At 47.3% G+C, this 17,227-nt stretch overlaps 1 protein-coding gene and 1 long non-coding RNA gene across 2 annotated transcripts in view; both read right to left on the bottom strand.

The window, feature by feature from the left end:
• Positions 1-2,150, bottom strand: part of LOC132225499 (centriole and centriolar satellite protein OFD1-like) — a 49,141-nt gene extending 46,991 nt beyond the window's left edge. Inside the window, exons 1-2 of the mRNA XM_059680608.1 lie at positions 2,062-2,150; positions 1,574-1,672 (exon numbers count right to left, since the gene is read on the bottom strand). The gene's annotated coding sequence lies outside the window, so the exon portion shown is untranslated. The remainder of the gene's footprint in view (positions 1-1,573; positions 1,673-2,061) is intronic.
• Positions 2,151-10,922: 8,772 nt separating this feature from the next.
• LOC132225521 (uncharacterized) lies at positions 10,923-12,185 on the bottom strand. Its single transcript, XR_009450961.1, has 2 exons — positions 12,091-12,185; positions 10,923-11,701 (listed from the first exon to the last, which is right to left on the bottom strand). It is a non-coding gene; the product is annotated as an uncharacterized LOC132225521 (long non-coding RNA).
• Positions 12,186-17,227: the final 5,042 nt, after the last annotated feature.

Raw genomic sequence — 17,227 nt, 5'->3', positions numbered from 1 at the left:
ATCAGCCTGAGAACTGAAAGGTCCCAGGTTCGATTCTGGTCAAGGGCATGTACCTGGGTAGGGGGTGTGCGGAAGGCAGCTGGTCGATGTTTCTCTCTTATCGATGTTTCTGACTCTCTATCCTTCTTCCTTCCTCTCTTTAAAAAATCAATAAAATGTATTTTTTTTAAAAAAAAATGCTTATGGCCTTTTATTTTCCAGGACTAAAGGCCTGATGCAAGAAATTAGTGCATAGGTAGGGTCCCTAGGCCTGGCTGGCAATCAGGGCTGATCAGGTTCCCTGCTTTCCTGCTCCCTCATGCACCACCACCACGCGGTTCCCCCCTCCCCTGTTCCTGCTTCCCCCTTTCCTTGCTCCCTCAGTACCCCGCCAACACCAGCTCGTTGCCTGCAATTTTCTGTGCCACCACCTGATGGTCAGTGCACATCATAGTGAGCAATCGAATTCCCGGTCTCCCGGGCTAACCTCCAAGGGAACACTTTGCATATTAGCCTTTTATATATAGATAAAGTCATACAGGAATGTAAGAATGCCACGTAACGTAGGCAAAAATGAGAAATGCAACTGAAGGATGCACAGACCTGGTTATAACCTATTCAACATTTATATTTCAGATATACTTCTGAAATATATGTAGTAATGAAAACACATTTAAACCAATTCTATTCCTGATGTTACTTTACATGTAAAGTGTATTAGTAAATTATTTTCTGCCAAGATTAAATATTCACCAGGGACTGCCTACATAAATTACTCAGACATCCAATCATGGGACACTTAAAAGGAGGGTTTCAAGGAACTTTTCGGGTCACAGGAAAATGCTCACTATACAACAGTGAACTAAGAATACACACACACACCCCGCTATGCCAATAAAAGCTGAATCAGAAAAGACTTTCTCCCTGTATGTTTTTATGGGTTTTTTCAGATAGGTATAAAGTGTTCTGTTTTGTTTTTTTAAGTTACGAAAACAATGGGGGAGAAGGAAAAACTCAGTTTTCTTTAATTTCCCCTGATAAGTGTAAAATATACTCCTAACTGTATATAGTAATGAAAACACATTTGAGGTAACCCTACTCCTTGCTGTTAATTCATACTAATAAGTATGTGCTGCCCAAGTGAGACCTTCAGACCTTTCATTATATTTTAAAGAAAAAAAGCTTTCATTCTCCAGACTATTCTACTGTAAGCAGCACACAATGTTTATTATATTGTCTCAATATCCTTCATCCAAACATGACTATTACAAAACCACGTATTAATTCAAGAACCTACGAACCAGTTTCACAAAACTTGCCTCGTTACTAAAATGTTTTCATTTTATAAAGCTACTCGCTCCTATCTGAATGTCAGTCAATAAATCTATTTGAATATGAAGACCGGGAAATCGCTAAACCGTTTGAGAATGCTTTCCAGGATAACGAGTTATACAAAACATAAAAGCGCCACTCCCCAATACCACCTGCATATCATATTATTTTTAAAACCAAGACCCAGTGGGTTTAAATGCGGACTCCCTGTTACCGCTTCCACTTGTAAAAGTTACAGAACAGATATGCCTAAAGCCGATACCTTGAGGGAGTCCAGGATACCTCGGCCCTTGAAGGTCTGGTATAGCTTTGTGCGTAGTTCGTCTTGACTCAACACGTCATATTTGGGGGGCACGGTGAGCTGGAAGAGAAGATGCCAACGGTTACCGGGCAGGCAGAGGGCACGGGAATTTCTGAAGACGAACAGTGGCTGACCTGCGGGAAAGCACGAAAGCCCAGCGGGGACAGCGCTTTCAAGACAACAAGCAAGAAGGTTCGCCTCCTCACCTGCGCACCGGGTTGGTGCTTTAAGGAAAACAAACAAGATGCTACATCTCCTCACGTGTGCTCCCGGTACTTTTTCCTCACCTGTCCTCAGAGCCCAACCGCGGTGCCGTGCCGGGAATCCAGAGGAACGGGTATACCTCAACGCTCTCCCGCCCACTCGAACTAGGAAATGGCGGATAAACACATTTCCTCCCCTCGGCTTGCCACGGGGGAGTGGGGTTGTGTACCGGGCGCGACTCTCACCAGCGGCTGGAGAGTCTCAGAGATACGGAGCGAGGTTGTGAAACCCGCGGCCCTGGAAGTCGAGGCACCACGGGGGTGGGGGGTGGGGGGTGGGGGGTGGGGGGTGGGGGGGTGTGTGTGTGGGGGGGTCCTCACAGCCGGTCCCGCCCTCTCCCGGAGACCCTTCCAGCCCAGCACGGGAATCCAGGAATCCGGGAATCCAGAGCTTTACAGCCAATTCAAGGCCAACAACCGCCGGAAACTCCGCCCACTGCTCGCGAGGGCCGCTGGGGCTAGAGCGGGGATTGGAGGAGAAGCCATGTGCTCTGGTCCACATCCGGGGCCTGCGTGATCTGGGTGTTAACCCTGTGTCTTCATCCTGTTGCGGCCTAGGGCGCTGGACCCAACCTGGCTATCCCCTGGCCAGCTAGCTGGTCCCATCACAGCCCAGGCATTGCACCCAGCGAGCTCCGCCAGCTCGGGCTTTGCTTACTTTGCCTTTCATTAAGTCACTCAGTAACCGCGGCACTGTTGCCATTTGGGACCCGAAACCCTTTGTAGGGGGCGCCATCTTGTGCACCGTGGGGTGATTAGCGGCATCCTTGGCCTCTCTGCCCACTAAATGCAGCACCTCCTTACCAGTTCTGACCTTACTGAATGTCTCAGACATTGCCTGATGTTCTTGGAGAGGCAAAAGTCACTGGTTGAAAATCAGAGCTAAACTTTAAGTATCTACCTTTTTATCGTTTTTTGGTTTTTGGTTTTCTTTATACCTCACCCAAGGAGAAAGGATATATTTTCCATTGATTTTAGAGACTGGAAGGAAGCGGGGGGGGCGCGGGGCGGGGAGAGGGGGAGGGTCAGAAAAACACCAATGTGAAAGAGACATCTATAGGTTGCCTCCTGCAGCCCCCCACCCCCCCATTCCACTCCACTGTGGGCTTGGACTTGCAACCCAGGTATGTGCCCTTGGCCAGGAATCCAATAGGTGACTCTGGTGCTCAGGTTGATGCTCTAACCACCGAGCAACACAGACCATGGCAAGTACCCACTGTTTTGCATACCGAGGAAGATAAAGGTAAGCTGGCTTACCAAGATGCTGTGGCTGAAAGGGGCCACCTGGTAACCTGACAAGCTCAGGGAAGGCCTGTATGGTGGTCTTGCAAACTCAAAGACCTGAAGTAACCACAAAGGATGATTTGAAAATAAACTTTAACCAAAAGCAGTAATAGTGGGTAGTTACATTCTAGGACAGTATCTTCACTGAGCCTATCTGTCTTTTTGCATCTATAACAACACTAGAGGCCTGGTGCATGAATTTGTGCACATTGAAAGGAAATTAATTAGAAGAAATATTTTAATATCCCTGTTCACCCTTTCTCAATAATAGAAGTGTCAACCAAATTCATGATCGACAATGACAGATTGAAATGCATGTGATTGCTGCCAATGAGAGCCTTACATGTAACACCCATGTGCGAGTCAACTTAGCCTTTTATAGATATAAAACAAACTTGTTAATTAGAGCTGCTTTCTGATTTAGCTAAACTTTTTCCAGCCCAGTGAAGCACTCCAACTTCTTTTTCAGGTAACTGTCAGCAACACAGCAGTAAATATCAACATGAAGCACATTATTATTGTAGATCACGCAGGGAGAACAAAGGGTAAAATATGTAACTTGCAGCAGTGTTTGACTATATTTTGTGCAGTGAGAAAAAACTGAAGTCATTTTTAAGGTCCACCATTTCTTTTCTTTATTGCCTTTTGAGCGGTGGGGGGGGGGGGGGGAGGTGGGGGGGAGGGTCCACCATTTCTTAATTCTTTTCAGTTGGGTAGAGTTTCTAAACTTTCTAAGTCTTCATTTTCTGGCTAATGAAAAGAAAATAGGATTCTACCAAGTCTCCTATCTACCTACTCCAGGACTTCTGTGAGGATCAAATGAGATGAGGCACAGGAAAATGCTTCGCAGACATTTGGTTAACTGTGAATGTTTCTACCTGGCTATAAAGCAAGTTGTGTTCCTGGGCTGAAGAAACTTCTAGGAGGCTAGTCGCTAGGGAGAGGAAGCTGGGCATTGCGACATAACGTATTTCCCTGACGGCAGGACACTTAGCATATTAGTCTTTTATATATATACTAGGGGCCCGGTGCACGAAATTCGTGCACTGGGTGTGTGTGGAGGGGGGAGTGTCCCTCAGCCCAGCCTGCCCCCTCTCACATACTGGGAGCCCTCAGGCGTTGACCCCCATCACCCTCCAATCGCAGGATCGGCCCCTTGCCCAGGCCTGACACCTCTGGCTGAGGCATCCGGCCCGGGCAGCGGGGACCCACAGCTGCAGCGGCCCCACGATCGTGGGCTTCGCTTTAGGCCCAGGCAAGGGACCCCTAGCTCCTGGGACTGCCAGCTTCGACTGTGCCCAGCTCCCATCGCTGGCTCCACCCCTACTTCCTGCTATCACTGGCCTGGGAGGAAAAGGCGCCTGATTCTCAGATCATGGCTGGGGGGCAGGGCAAAGGTGGCCCCAGGGCCGCCTTTGCCCTGCCCCCCAGCTCTTAGCTCCCCCCTGGGTTTCCGATCACTGTCAGTGGCAGGGGGCTTCTTCCTGCTTTCCCTTTCGCCTCCCTGCATTGTGCCTACATATGCAAATTAACCGCCATCTTGTTGGCAGTTAACTGCCAATCTTAGTTGGCAGTTAATTTGCATATAGCCCTGATTAGCCAATGAAAAGGGTAGCTCGTACGCCAATTACCATTTTTCTCTTTTATTAGTGTTGATAGACTAGTAGCCCGGTGCACAAAAATTTGTGCACTCGGGGGTGAGGGTGAGGGGTGGGGTCAGACTCCTCAGCCCGACCTGCACCTTCTGTCATGTTCCGGGACCCCAGCCACTCCTGGCCGAGGCACAGGCCTACAGGCTTGGGGCGGCCTGGCCCCCGAGGCCCCATTTTATCAAGAGAACAAAGTCGGCATTAGTTACTGCTCTCACTGAACCCAGTACACTGCATCTGTGCGTACAACTGCCTTGTTCATGTGCCTGCTTCGCCGTACTGAATTACTAACATCTTGAGGACATAGCTCTGTCTTATCCTGCTTCAACTTCAGTGCCTGGCCTGGTGCCAGGGACCTGAGAGGGTTTGCTGAGTGAGTGAGTGAGTGAATAATGAGTGAGTGAATGAGTGAATGAATGAGCGAGTAAGTGAATGAGCAAGCAGCTACGGGGCGGGAACTTCTGCCGCATTGCCATGACAATGCGGCAGAAGTTCCCGCCCCGCTCCCAGCTGCCTGCTGCAAACCCGGGGAAGTTCCCGCCCTGCTCCCAGCCACCTGGTGCCCCTCTCCTGGCTGCATAGTTCTTGCCCCTCTCCCGGCTGCCTGATACAAACCCCGGGATGTTCCCGCCCTGCTCCCAGCAGCCCCACACCCCTCTCCCAGCTGCATAGTTCATGCAGGGCAAAGGCGGCCCAGGTTCTCCACTTTTGCCCTGCCACCCGGCTCTTGCCTGCCGCCTGGGTTTCCGATCACCGTCAGCGGCAGGCAGCTTCCTCTGTCCTTCCCCTTTCGCCTCCCATCATTGTGCCTATGTATGCAAATGAACCGCCATCTGTGTTGGCAGTTAATTTGCATATCGCCCTGATTAGCCAATGGGAAGCGTAGCGGAGGTACGGTTAATTACCCTCTTGTCTTGTCTGGGTAACTTGTAACTTCCCTTTTTCTGGACCCCTTGTGGCACAACCTAATGTGCTTGGGCTCCCAGGCAGATACCACTAATTCCTTCATTGTTATCATGTTAATTGTTGACTGTTGGCTATCCTACACCCTTCTAAGTATGTGTCTATCATTTTATTTTTTATCCAGTCCCACAGGTTCTCTCCCTCACCCCCAAGCCCCCTTTGGTTTCTCCCGCCTCTCTAATCTATCACCAATGAATTTCTTGTAACCTACCTATGTCTCCTCCTTTGGTTGTAATGTATAAAAATAGAAGAAAACCCGCCACTCTCCAGAGCACTTTCCCAATCCATTGAGGTACTGCTTCCAGGCACTTGTCGACAGTTTGCTCAAATAAACACAAAATTCTTTACAGGTTTGAATGTTTCTTACGTTAACACAGTAATAAAAACATAGCCAGAGAATGGCATAAGAACTAAGATGCACTGAAGCCTTGCGGGTGTTGTTCAGTGGTTAGAGAATTGCAGCATACCCAAGGGTCCTGGGTTCAATTCCCAGTCAGAGGTACCTACTTTGGTTGCAGTTTGCTCCTCTACTCCCCTAATCCCCAGATTGGGATAATGTGGGAGGCAACCAGTTGATGTCTCTCTCTCTGCCCTCACTCCCTCCTTTCTACTCTCAGAATCTTTCTCAGCACCAGGTCCTGGGAGTCACTACCAGTTGATTAGAACTGGCTCAGGAAAGGAGACCCATTTGCCATTCCTAGTCCACTCCCTTTTCCATTATGCAGCATATCCTCTTTACAGATGAGATGAAAAACAAAATAAAACAGTTTAAACATCCTCAGTTCCTTCACTAGCTTTTGTGCAGAATATTCCCTAGGCTAGATCCCACCCTTCTCCCAACACACAGTTCAGTTATTGATTCTTTTAAAATGTGATTCCCAGAACTGAGTATGGTCCCCAGGATGATATTATTTGTGAAGAGGACATTGTCTTCTCTTAATGCAACTTAGAATTGCATTAGCTTTTTGTGACCACTGTTTCAGACTGCTGCCTCTTGTTGAGCTTGCAATAAATGAAAATGTGTTTTTGTAGATGCACTGGTCTTAAACTAGGTTATCCTGTTGTGCAGGATTTTTTTTTTTTAAAGCCCTAGTACGAGACTTTATTTTGCATCCTATTAAATTCTACTTTGTTAATTTCCCACCTAATTCTGCTAGTAGGGGAGATATTTTTGAATCTTGACTTTTGCCATATAATAAATTTGTGGTCTTTAGCATGTTATCTTTGTTTTTTCTGTTTGTTTGTTTATATTTTTACCAGTGGCCCGGTGCACGAAATTCATGCACGGGGGACAGTGTGTTCCTCAGCCTGGCCTGCACCCTCTCCAATTTGGGACCCCTCAAAGGATGTCCTGCTGCCAGTTTACAGGGATCTGGCCTAAACCAGCAGTCAGACATCCCTCTCGCAATCTGGGACTGCTGGCTCCTAACCGCTCACCTGCCTGCCTGCCTGCCTGCCTGCCTCATTGCCTCTAACCACTCTGCCTGCCGGCCTGCTCGACCCCAACTGCCCCTCCCCGACCCCCCGCTGCTGGCCTGCTTGCACCCACATGCCCCCCCACGAGCCTGATCACCACAAACTTCCCCCCCTGCTGGCCTGCTCGCCCCTCCCTTCCCTCCCCACTGGCCTGCTCATCCCCAACTGTCCCCCTGCTGGCCTGCTCACTCCAAACTGCCCCCCACCCCCGCTGTCCTGATCACCTCCAACTGACCCCCACTGATGGCCTGCTTGCAACCCAACTGGCCGCCCTGCTGATCTGCTTACCCCCTACAGCCCCGCCCCCCACCAGCCTGATCACCCACAACTGCCCTCCCCTCTTGGCCTCTAACCGCCTCTACCTTGGCCCCACCACCATGGCTTTGTCCAGAAGAACATCTGGAAGGTCTCCTGGAAGGTCTCCCAGTCTAATTAGCGTATTTCTCTTTTATTAGTATAGATATATTTGTCTGTAAATATGATTATGATTGCAGATATGAGTAGGACCAGGTAAGGTTTTATAGAATGGGCCTTTTATTACAGATGGTTTGCCAGGTATGCATTTTTTCTAAAGAAGTAAAAATTACTTTAGAAAATGTTTCAGGAAGACTTTGAGAAATTTACAGTATCTGCTTTCCTTCCAAGAAAGTTGTCACTTTTATGCCAGAGTGAGAATTATTTGTATGCTTTGTATGTCAGCACTGGGCCACTGTGACTGGGGGGCACTTAGCTTGACTTGAGAGTAATTGTCTTGCTCACTGGCTGGGAGGGAGGGTGTGTGGCAGAGGAGATAAATACTGGGTTCTGGATTATTCATAGATTGCTGATTTTCTGGGTTGATTGTGCAAGCCCCTCCCTTTATTGATGCCCACCTTCTGTTGACAGACATCTACCCTGGGAGCGAAATTAGATGAAACTCTCTTTCTTGTCATCGTAAAAAGCATTTGAATTCCTAAGGTGTGATAAGGCCACCCAGCCACCCACAGTCAAGGTACACATTTTCATGGAGGATGTTCCCACTCTTGAATAAATTAAAACAATTTTTTTCTTTTAACTTAAACTTTCTTCTATAACTGTTTTCTTGTCACTTAAAAGCTAGTTGTTTGTTTGTGTTTTTTTTGTTGTTGTTGTTGTTGTTTTAAACTGCTTTCAAAGCTCTTCAAGCTGTATATGTCCTTGGAATGAATTTATAAATAAGAATTGAGCCCGGCCAGTGTGACTCAGTGGGTTAGCATCAACCTATGAACCAGGAAGTCACAGTTTGATTCCAGGTCACGCCACATGCCTAGGTTTTGGCCTGATCCCCAGTACGGGGTGTGTAGGAGGCAGCCGATCAATGATTCTCTCTCATCATTGATGTTTTTATCTCTCTCTCCCTCTCCCTTCCTCTTTGAAATCAATAAAAATATGTTTTTAAAAAAAGAGGGCACTCCCCTCCACTGAAATGGTCGAGGACTTCCACTCAATACAGGGTGCATCAATTCACGAATGACCTGCTTTCTCAGTTGTGTCTAGCTCAATGACAAAAAAGAAAAAAACAAAACAAATGGGAACAAACTTTCAGGTTTGCTGCACTAGGAATACACAGCTTTGCCACACAAATTAGACTCGTTTTATTTCCACAGCTGTTTTAGATCCATGGCCAAAAGTTAGTACTACTTTGCTGCACACTTTGTCTCACACTATGAGATAAGCAGACCATGGATTCTGGCCAGCGAAGCTGTTATTACCTGCTTCCAAGTGAATTGCTGGTTAGTCACAACACATGAAGACTCTGTCTTCCCTATGAGCCCATTTCAGCAGTCTTTGATTCAGATAGCATGTATAAGAGAAACTTCTGTTGCTTCCTCAACTCTCTGTGGATTGATGAAGAATATGAAAATAATATTGGAAGAAATATTGGGTGCTGGTTTCGATTCTGGTCAAGGGCACATGTCCAGGTTGCAGGGCTCCACCTCCAGTTGAGGGTGTGCAGGAGGCAGCTGATCAATGATTCTCTCTCATCATTCATTTTTCTCTCTCTCTCTCTCCCTCTCCCTTCCTCTCTGAAATCAATAAAAATGTATTTTTTTAAAATGCACTTCCATATACATTATTTACATCTCAAGACACTGTGAAATACAGTAATTTCCCCACATTTTACAAATAAGAAAACTTAGGTTCAAAGTGGGTAATTTTCTTCAAGGTTATAATGTGTTAGTTTTCCTTTGAGTTTTAAGAAAACCTCTAAATTAACTGAACTACTGAATATTGTCCTAATCTACTTTGCATATAATCTGGAAACATATTAACTGAGCAGCGCTCAAGACTATGTTGCCTATATCCACGCAACGTATTCATATCAATACTATACAAGCAGGAAACAAATAGAGTTGCTATACCTCTATCTTCTATCCTACACCTGAAAAGAACAAGAGTATATAACTACAAGTACAGAACAGTACTTATACATCAAAAATCCTATAGTACAAAAGACATTTATACTGAGAAGAATACACATGCTCTGCCAAAGAGCCTTAAAAAAAATGCTTTGCCCTAACCCAGTGGTCGGCAAACTCATTAGTCAACAGAGCCAAATATCAACAGTACAACGATTGAAGTTTCTTTTGAGAGCCAAATTTTTTAAACTTAAACTATATAGGTAGGTACGTTGTTATTAACTTAATTAGGATACTCCTAAGGCTTAGGAAGAGCCACACTCAAGGGGCCAAAGAGCCGCATGTGGCTCGCGAGCCACAGTTTGCCGACCACGGCCCTAACAGGTTTGGCTCAGTGGATAGAGCATCAGCCTGAGAACTGAAAGGTCCCAGGTTCGATTCTGGTCAAGGGCATGTACCTGGGTAGGGGGTGTGCGGAAGGCAGCTGGTCGATGTTTCTCTTATCGATGTTTCTGACTCTCTATCCTTCTTCCTTCCTCTCTTTAAAAAATCAATAAAATGTATTTTTTTTAAAAAAAAAATGCTTATGGCCTTTTATTTTCCAGGACTAAAGGCCTGATGCAAGAAATTAGTGCATAGGTAGGGTCCCTAGGCCTGGCTGGCAATCAGGGCTGATCAGGTTCCCTGCTTTCCTGCTCCCTCATGCACCACCACCACGCGGTTCCCCCCTCCCCTGTTCCTGCTTCCCCCTTTCCTTGCTCCCTCAGTACCCCGCCAACACCAGCTCCTTGCCTGCAATTTCCTGTGCCACCACCTGATGGTCAGTGCACATCATAGTGAGCAATCGAATTCCCGGTCTCCCGGGCTAACCTCCAAGGGAACACTTTGCATATTAGCCTTTTATATATAGATAAAGTCATACAGGAATGTAAGAATGCCACGTAACGTAGGCAAAAATGAGAAATGCAACTGAAGGATGCACAGACCTGGTTATAACCTATTCAACATTTATATTTCAGATATACTTCTGAAATATATGTAGTAATGAAAACACATTTAAACCAATTCTATTCCTGATGTTACTTTACATGTAAAGTGTATTAGTAAATTATTTTCTGCCAAGATTAAATATTCACCAGGGACTGCCTACATAAATTACTCAGACATCCAATCATGGGACACTTAAAAGGAGGGTTTCAAGGAACTTTTCGGGTCACAGGAAAATGCTCACTATACAACAGTGAACTAAGAATACACACACACACCCCGCTATGCCAATAAAAGCTGAATCAGAAAAGACTTTCTCCCTGTATGTTTTTATGGGTTTTTTCAGATAGGTATAAAGTGTTCTGTTTTGTTTTTTTAAGTTACGAAAACAATGGGGGAGAAGGAAAAACTCAGTTTTCTTTAATTTCCCCTGATAAGTGTAAAATATACTCCTAACTGTATATAGTAATGAAAACACATTTGAGGTAACCCTACTCCTTGCTGTTAATTCATACTAATAAGTATGTGCTGCCCAAGTGAGACCTTCAGACCTTTCATTATATTTTAAAGAAAAAAAGCTTTCATTCTCCAGACTATTCTACTGTAAGCAGCACACAATGTTTATTATATTGTCTCAATATCCTTCATCCAAACATGACTATTACAAAACCACGTATTAATTCAAGAACCTACGAACCAGTTTCACAAAACTTGCCTCGTTACTAAAATGTTTTCATTTTATAAAGCTACTCGCTCCTATCTGAATGTCAGTCAATAAATCTATTTGAATATGAAGACCGGGAAATCGCTAAACCGTTTGAGAATGCTTTCCAGGATAACGAGTTATACAAAACATAAAAGCGCCACTCCCCAATACCACCTGCATATCATATTATTTTTAAAACCAAGACCCAGTGGGTTTAAATGCGGACTCCCTGTTACCGCTTCCACTTGTAAAAGTTACAGAACAGATATGCCTAAAGCCGATACCTTGAGGGAGTCCAGGATACCTCGGCCCTTGAAGGTCTGGTATAGCTTTGTGCGTAGTTCGTCTTGACTCAACACGTCATATTTGGGGGGCACGGTGAGCTGGAAGAGAAGATGCCAACGGTTACCGGGCAGGCAGAGGGCACGGGAATTTCTGAAGACGAACAGTGGCTGACCTGCGGGAAAGCACGAAAGCCCAGCGGGGACAGCGCTTTCAAGACAACAAGCAAGAAGGTTCGCCTCCTCACCTGCGCACCGGGTTGGTGCTTTAAGGAAAACAAACAAGATGCTACATCTCCTCACGTGTGCTCCCGGTACTTTTTCCTCACCTGTCCTCAGAGCCCAACCGCGGTGCCGTGCCGGGAATCCAGAGGAACGGGTATACCTCAACGCTCTCCCGCCCACTCGAACTAGGAAATGGCGGATAAACACATTTCCTCCCCTCGGCTTGCCACGGGGGAGTGGGGTTGTGTACCGGGCGCGACTCTCACCAGCGGCTGGAGAGTCTCAGAGATACGGAGCGAGGTTGTGAAACCCGCGGCCCTGGAAGTCGAGGCACCACGGGGGTGGGGGGTGGGGGGTGGGGGGTGGGGGGTGGGGGTGTGTGTGTGGGGGGGGGTCCTCACAGCCGGTCCCGCCCTCTCCCGGAGACCCTTCCAGCCCAGCACGGGAATCCAGGAATCCGGGAATCCAGAGCTTTACAGCCAATTCAAGGCCAACAACCGCCGGAAGCTCCGCCCACTGCTCGCGAGGGCCGCTGGGGCTAGAGCGGGGATTGGAGGAGAAGCCATGTGCTCTGGTCCACATCCGGGGCCTGCGTGATCTGGGTGTTAACCCTGTGTCTTCATCCTGTTGCGGCCTAGGGCGCTGGACCCAACCTGGCTATCCCCTGGCCAGCTAGCTGGTCCCATCACAGCCCAGGCATTGCACCCAGCGAGCTCCGCCAGCTCGGGCTTTGCTTACTTTGCCTTTCATTAAGTCACTCAGTAACCGCGGCACTGTTGCCATTTGGGACCCGAAACCCTTTGTAGGGGGCGCCATCTTGTGCACCGTGGGGTGATTAGCGGCATCCTTGGCCTCTCTGCCCACTAAATGCAGCACCTCCTTACCAGTTCTGACCTTACTGAATGTCTCAGACATTGCCTGATGTTCTTGGAGAGGCAAAAGTCACTGGTTGAAAATCAGAGCTAAACTTTAAGTATCTACCTTTTTATCGTTTTTTGGTTTTTGGTTTTCTTTATACCTCACCCAAGGAGAAAGGATATATTTTCCATTGATTTTAGAGACTGGAAGGAAGCGGGGGGGCGCGGGGCGGGGAGAGGGGGAGGGTCAGAAAAACACCAATGTGAAAGAGACATCTATAGGTTGCCTCCTGCAGCCCCCCACCCCCCCATTCCACTCCACTGTGGGCTTGGACTTGCAACCCAGGTATGTGCCCTTGGCCAGGAATCCAATAGGTGACTCTGGTGCTCAGGTTGATGCTCTAACCACCGAGCAACACAGACCATGGCAAGTACCCACTGTTTTGCATACCGAGGAAGATAAAGGTAAGCTGGCTTACCAAGATGCTGTGGCTGAAAGGGGCCACCTGGTAACCTGACAAGCTCAGGGAAGGCCTGTATGGTGGTCTTGCAAACTCAAAGACCTGAAGTAACCACAAAGGATGATTTGAAAATAAACTTTAACCAAAAGCAGTAATAGTGGGTAGTTACATTCTAGGACAGTATCTTCACTGAGCCTATCTGTCTTTTTGCATCTATAACAACACTAGAGGCCTGGTGCATGAATTTGTGCACATTGAAAGGAAATTAATTAGAAGAAATATTTTAATATCCCTGTTCACCCTTTCTCAATAATAGAAGTGTCAACCAAATTCATGATCGACAATGACAGATTGAAATGCATGTGATTGCTGCCAATGAGAGCCTTACATGTAACACCCATGTGCGAGTCAACTTAGCCTTTTATAGATATAAAACAAACTTGTTAATTAGAGCTGCTTTCTGATTTAGCTAAACTTTTTCCAGCCCAGTGAAGCACTCCAACTTCTTTTTCAGGTAACTGTCAGCAACACAGCAGTAAATATCAACATGAAGCACATTATTATTGTAGATCACGCAGGGAGAACAAAGGGTAAAATATGTAACTTGCAGCAGTGTTTGACTATATTTTGTGCAGTGAGAAAAAACTGAAGTCATTTTTAAGGTCCACCATTTCTTTTCTTTATTGCCTTTTGAGCGGTGGGGGGGGGGGGGGAGGTGGGGGGGAGGGTCCACCATTTCTTAATTCTTTTCAGTTGGGTAGAGTTTCTAAACTTTCTAAGTCTTCATTTTCTGGCTAATGAAAAGAAAATAGGATTCTACCAAGTCTCCTATCTACCTACTCCAGGACTTCTGTGAGGATCAAATGAGATGAGGCACAGGAAAATGCTTCGCAGACATTTGGTTAACTGTGAATGTTTCTACCTGGCTATAAAGCAAGTTGTGTTCCTGGGCTGAAGAAACTTCTAGGAGGCTAGTCGCTAGGGAGAGGAAGCTGGGCATTGCGACATAACGTATTTCCCTGACGGCAGGACACTTAGCATATTAGTCTTTTATATATATACTAGGGGCCTGGTGCACGAAATTCGTGCACTGGGTGTGTGTGGAGGGGGGAGTGTCCCTCAGCCCAGCCTGCCCCCTCTCACATACTGGGAGCCCTCAGGCGTTGACCCCCATCACCCTCCAATCGCAGGATCGGCCCCTTGCCCAGGCCTGACACCTCTGGCTGAGGCATCCGGCCCGGGCAGCGGGGACCCACAGCTGCAGCGGCCCCACGATCGTGGGCTTCGCTTTAGGCCCAGGCAAGGGACCCCTAGCTCCTGGGACTGCCAGCTTCGACTGTGCCCAGCTCCCATCGCTGGCTCCACCCCTACTTCCTGCTATCACTGGCCAGGGAGGAAAAGGCGCCTGATTCTCAGATCATGGCTGGGGGGCAGGGCAAAGGTGGCCCCAGGGCCGCCTTTGCCCTGCCCCCCAGCTCTTAGCTCCCCCCTGGGTTTCCGATCACTGTCAGTGGCAGGGGGCTTCTTCCTGCTTTCCCTTTCGCCTCCCTGCATTGTGCCTACATATGCAAATTAACCGCCATCTTGTTGGCAGTTAACTGCCAATCTTAGTTGGCAGTTAATTTGCATATAGCCCTGATTAGCCAATGAAAAGGGTAGCTCGTACGCCAATTACCATTTTTCTCTTTTATTAGTGTTGATAGACTAGTAGCCCGGTGCACAAAAATTTGTGCACTCGGGGGTGAGGGTGAGGGGTGGGGTCAGACTCCTCAGCCCGACCTGCACCTTCTGTCATGTTCCGGGACCCCAGCCACTCCTGGCCGAGGCACAGGCCTACAGGCTTGGGGCGGCCTGGCCCCCGAGGCCCCATTTTATCAAGAGAACAAAGTCGGCATTAGTTACTGCTCTCACTGAACCCAGTACACTGCATCTGTGCGTACAACTGCCTTGTTCATGTGCCTGCTTCGCCGTACTGAATTACTAACATCTTGAGGACATAGCTCTGTCTTATCCTGCTTCAACTTCAGTGCCTGGCCTGGTGCCAGGGACCTGAGAGGGTTTGCTGAGTGAGTGAGTGAGTGAATAATGAGTGAGTGAATGAGTGAATGAATGAGCGAGTAAGTGAATGAGCAAGCAGCTACGGGGCGGGAACTTCTGCCGCATTGCCATGACAATGCGGCAGAAGTTCCCGCCCCGCTCCCAGCTGCCTGCTGCAAACCCGGGGAAGTTCCCGCCCTGCTCCCAGCCACCTGGTGCCCCTCTCCTGGCTGCATAGTTCTTGCCCCTCTCCCGGCTGCCTGATACAAACCCCGGGATGTTCCCGCCCTGCTCCCAGCAGCCCCACACCCCTCTCCCAGCTGCATAGTTCATGCAGGGCAAAGGCGGCCCAGGTTCTCCACTTTTGCCCTGCCACCCGGCTCTTGCCTGCCGCCTGGGTTTCCGATCACCGTCAGCGGCAGGCAGCTTCCTCTGTCCTTCCCCTTTCGCCTCCCATCATTGTGCCTATGTATGCAAATGAACCGCCATCTGTGTTGGCAGTTAATTTGCATATCGCCCTGATTAGCCAATGGGAAGCGTAGCGGAGGTACGGTTAATTACCCTCTTGTCTTGTCTGGGTAACTTGTAACTTCCCTTTTTCTGGACCCCTTGTGGCACAACCTAATGTGCTTGGGCTCCCAGGCAGATACCACTAATTCCTTCATTGTTATCATGTTAATTGTTGACTGTTGGCTATCCTACACCCTTCTAAGTATGTGTCTATCATTTTATTTTTTATCCAGTCCCACAGGTTCTCTCCCTCACCCCCAAGCCCCCTTTGGTTTCTCCCGCCTCTCTAATCTATCACCAATGAATTTCTTGTAACCTACCTATGTCTCCTCCTTTGGTTGTAATGTATAAAAATAGAAGAAAACCCGCCACTCTCCAGAGCACTTTCCCAATCCATTGAGGTACTGCTTCCAGGCACTTGTCGACAGTTTGCTCAAATAAACACAAAATTCTTTACAGGTTTGAATGTTTCTTACGTTAACACAGTAATAAAAACATAGCCAGAGAATGGCATAAGAACTAAGATGCACTGAAGCCTTGCGGGTGTTGTTCAGTGGTTAGAGAATTGCAGCATACCCAAGGGTCCTGGGTTCAATTCCCAGTCAGAGGTACCTACTTTGGTTGCAGTTTGCTCCTCTACTCCCCTAATCCCCAGATTGGGATAATGTGGGAGGCAACCAGTTGATGTCTCTCTCTCTGCCCTCACTCCCTCCTTTCTACTCTCAGAATCTTTCTCAGCACCAGGTCCTGGGAGTCACTACCAGTTGATTAGAACTGGCTCAGGAAAGGAGACCCATTTGCCATTCCTAGTCCACTCCCTTTTCCATTATGCAGCATATCCTCTTTACAGATGAGATGAAAAACAAAATAAAACAGTTTAAACATCCTCAGTTCCTTCACTAGCTTTTGTGCAGAATATTCCCTAGGCTAGATCCCACCCTTCTCCCAACACACAGTTCAGTTATTGATTCTTTTAAAATGTGATTCCCAGAACTGAGTATGGTCCCCAGGATGATATTATTTGTGAAGAGGACATTGTCTTCTCTTAATGCAACTTAGAATTGCATTAGCTTTTTGTGACCACTGTTTCAGACTGCTGCCTCTTGTTGAGCTTGCAATAAATGAAAATGTGTTTTTGTAGATGCACTGGTCTTAAACTAGGTTATCCTGTTGTGCAGGATTTTTTTTTTTTAAAGCCCTAGTACGAGACTTTATTTTGCATCCTATTAAATTCTACTTTGTTAATTTCCCACCTAATTCTGCTAGTAGGGGAGATATTTTTGAATCTTGACTTTTGCCATATAATAAATTTGTGGTCTTTAGCATGTTATCTTTGTTTTTTCTGTTTGTTTGTTTATATTTTTACCAGTGGCCCGGTGCACGAAATTCATGCACGGGGGACAGTGTGTTCCTCAGCCTGGCCTGCACCCTCTCCAATTTGGGACCCCTCAAAGGATGTCCTGCTGCCAGTTTACAGGGATCTGGCCTAAACCAGCAGTCAGACATCCCTCTCGCAATCTGGGACTGCTGGCTCCTAA

Source organism: Myotis daubentonii, chromosome Y (genome assembly GCF_963259705.1).
Source record: "Myotis daubentonii chromosome Y, mMyoDau2.1, whole genome shotgun sequence".
Taxonomy (NCBI): Eukaryota; Metazoa; Chordata; class Mammalia; order Chiroptera; family Vespertilionidae; genus Myotis; species Myotis daubentonii.
Note: the sequence above shows the minus strand (reverse complement) of the source record. Positions and strands in the feature narration are given on the sequence as shown.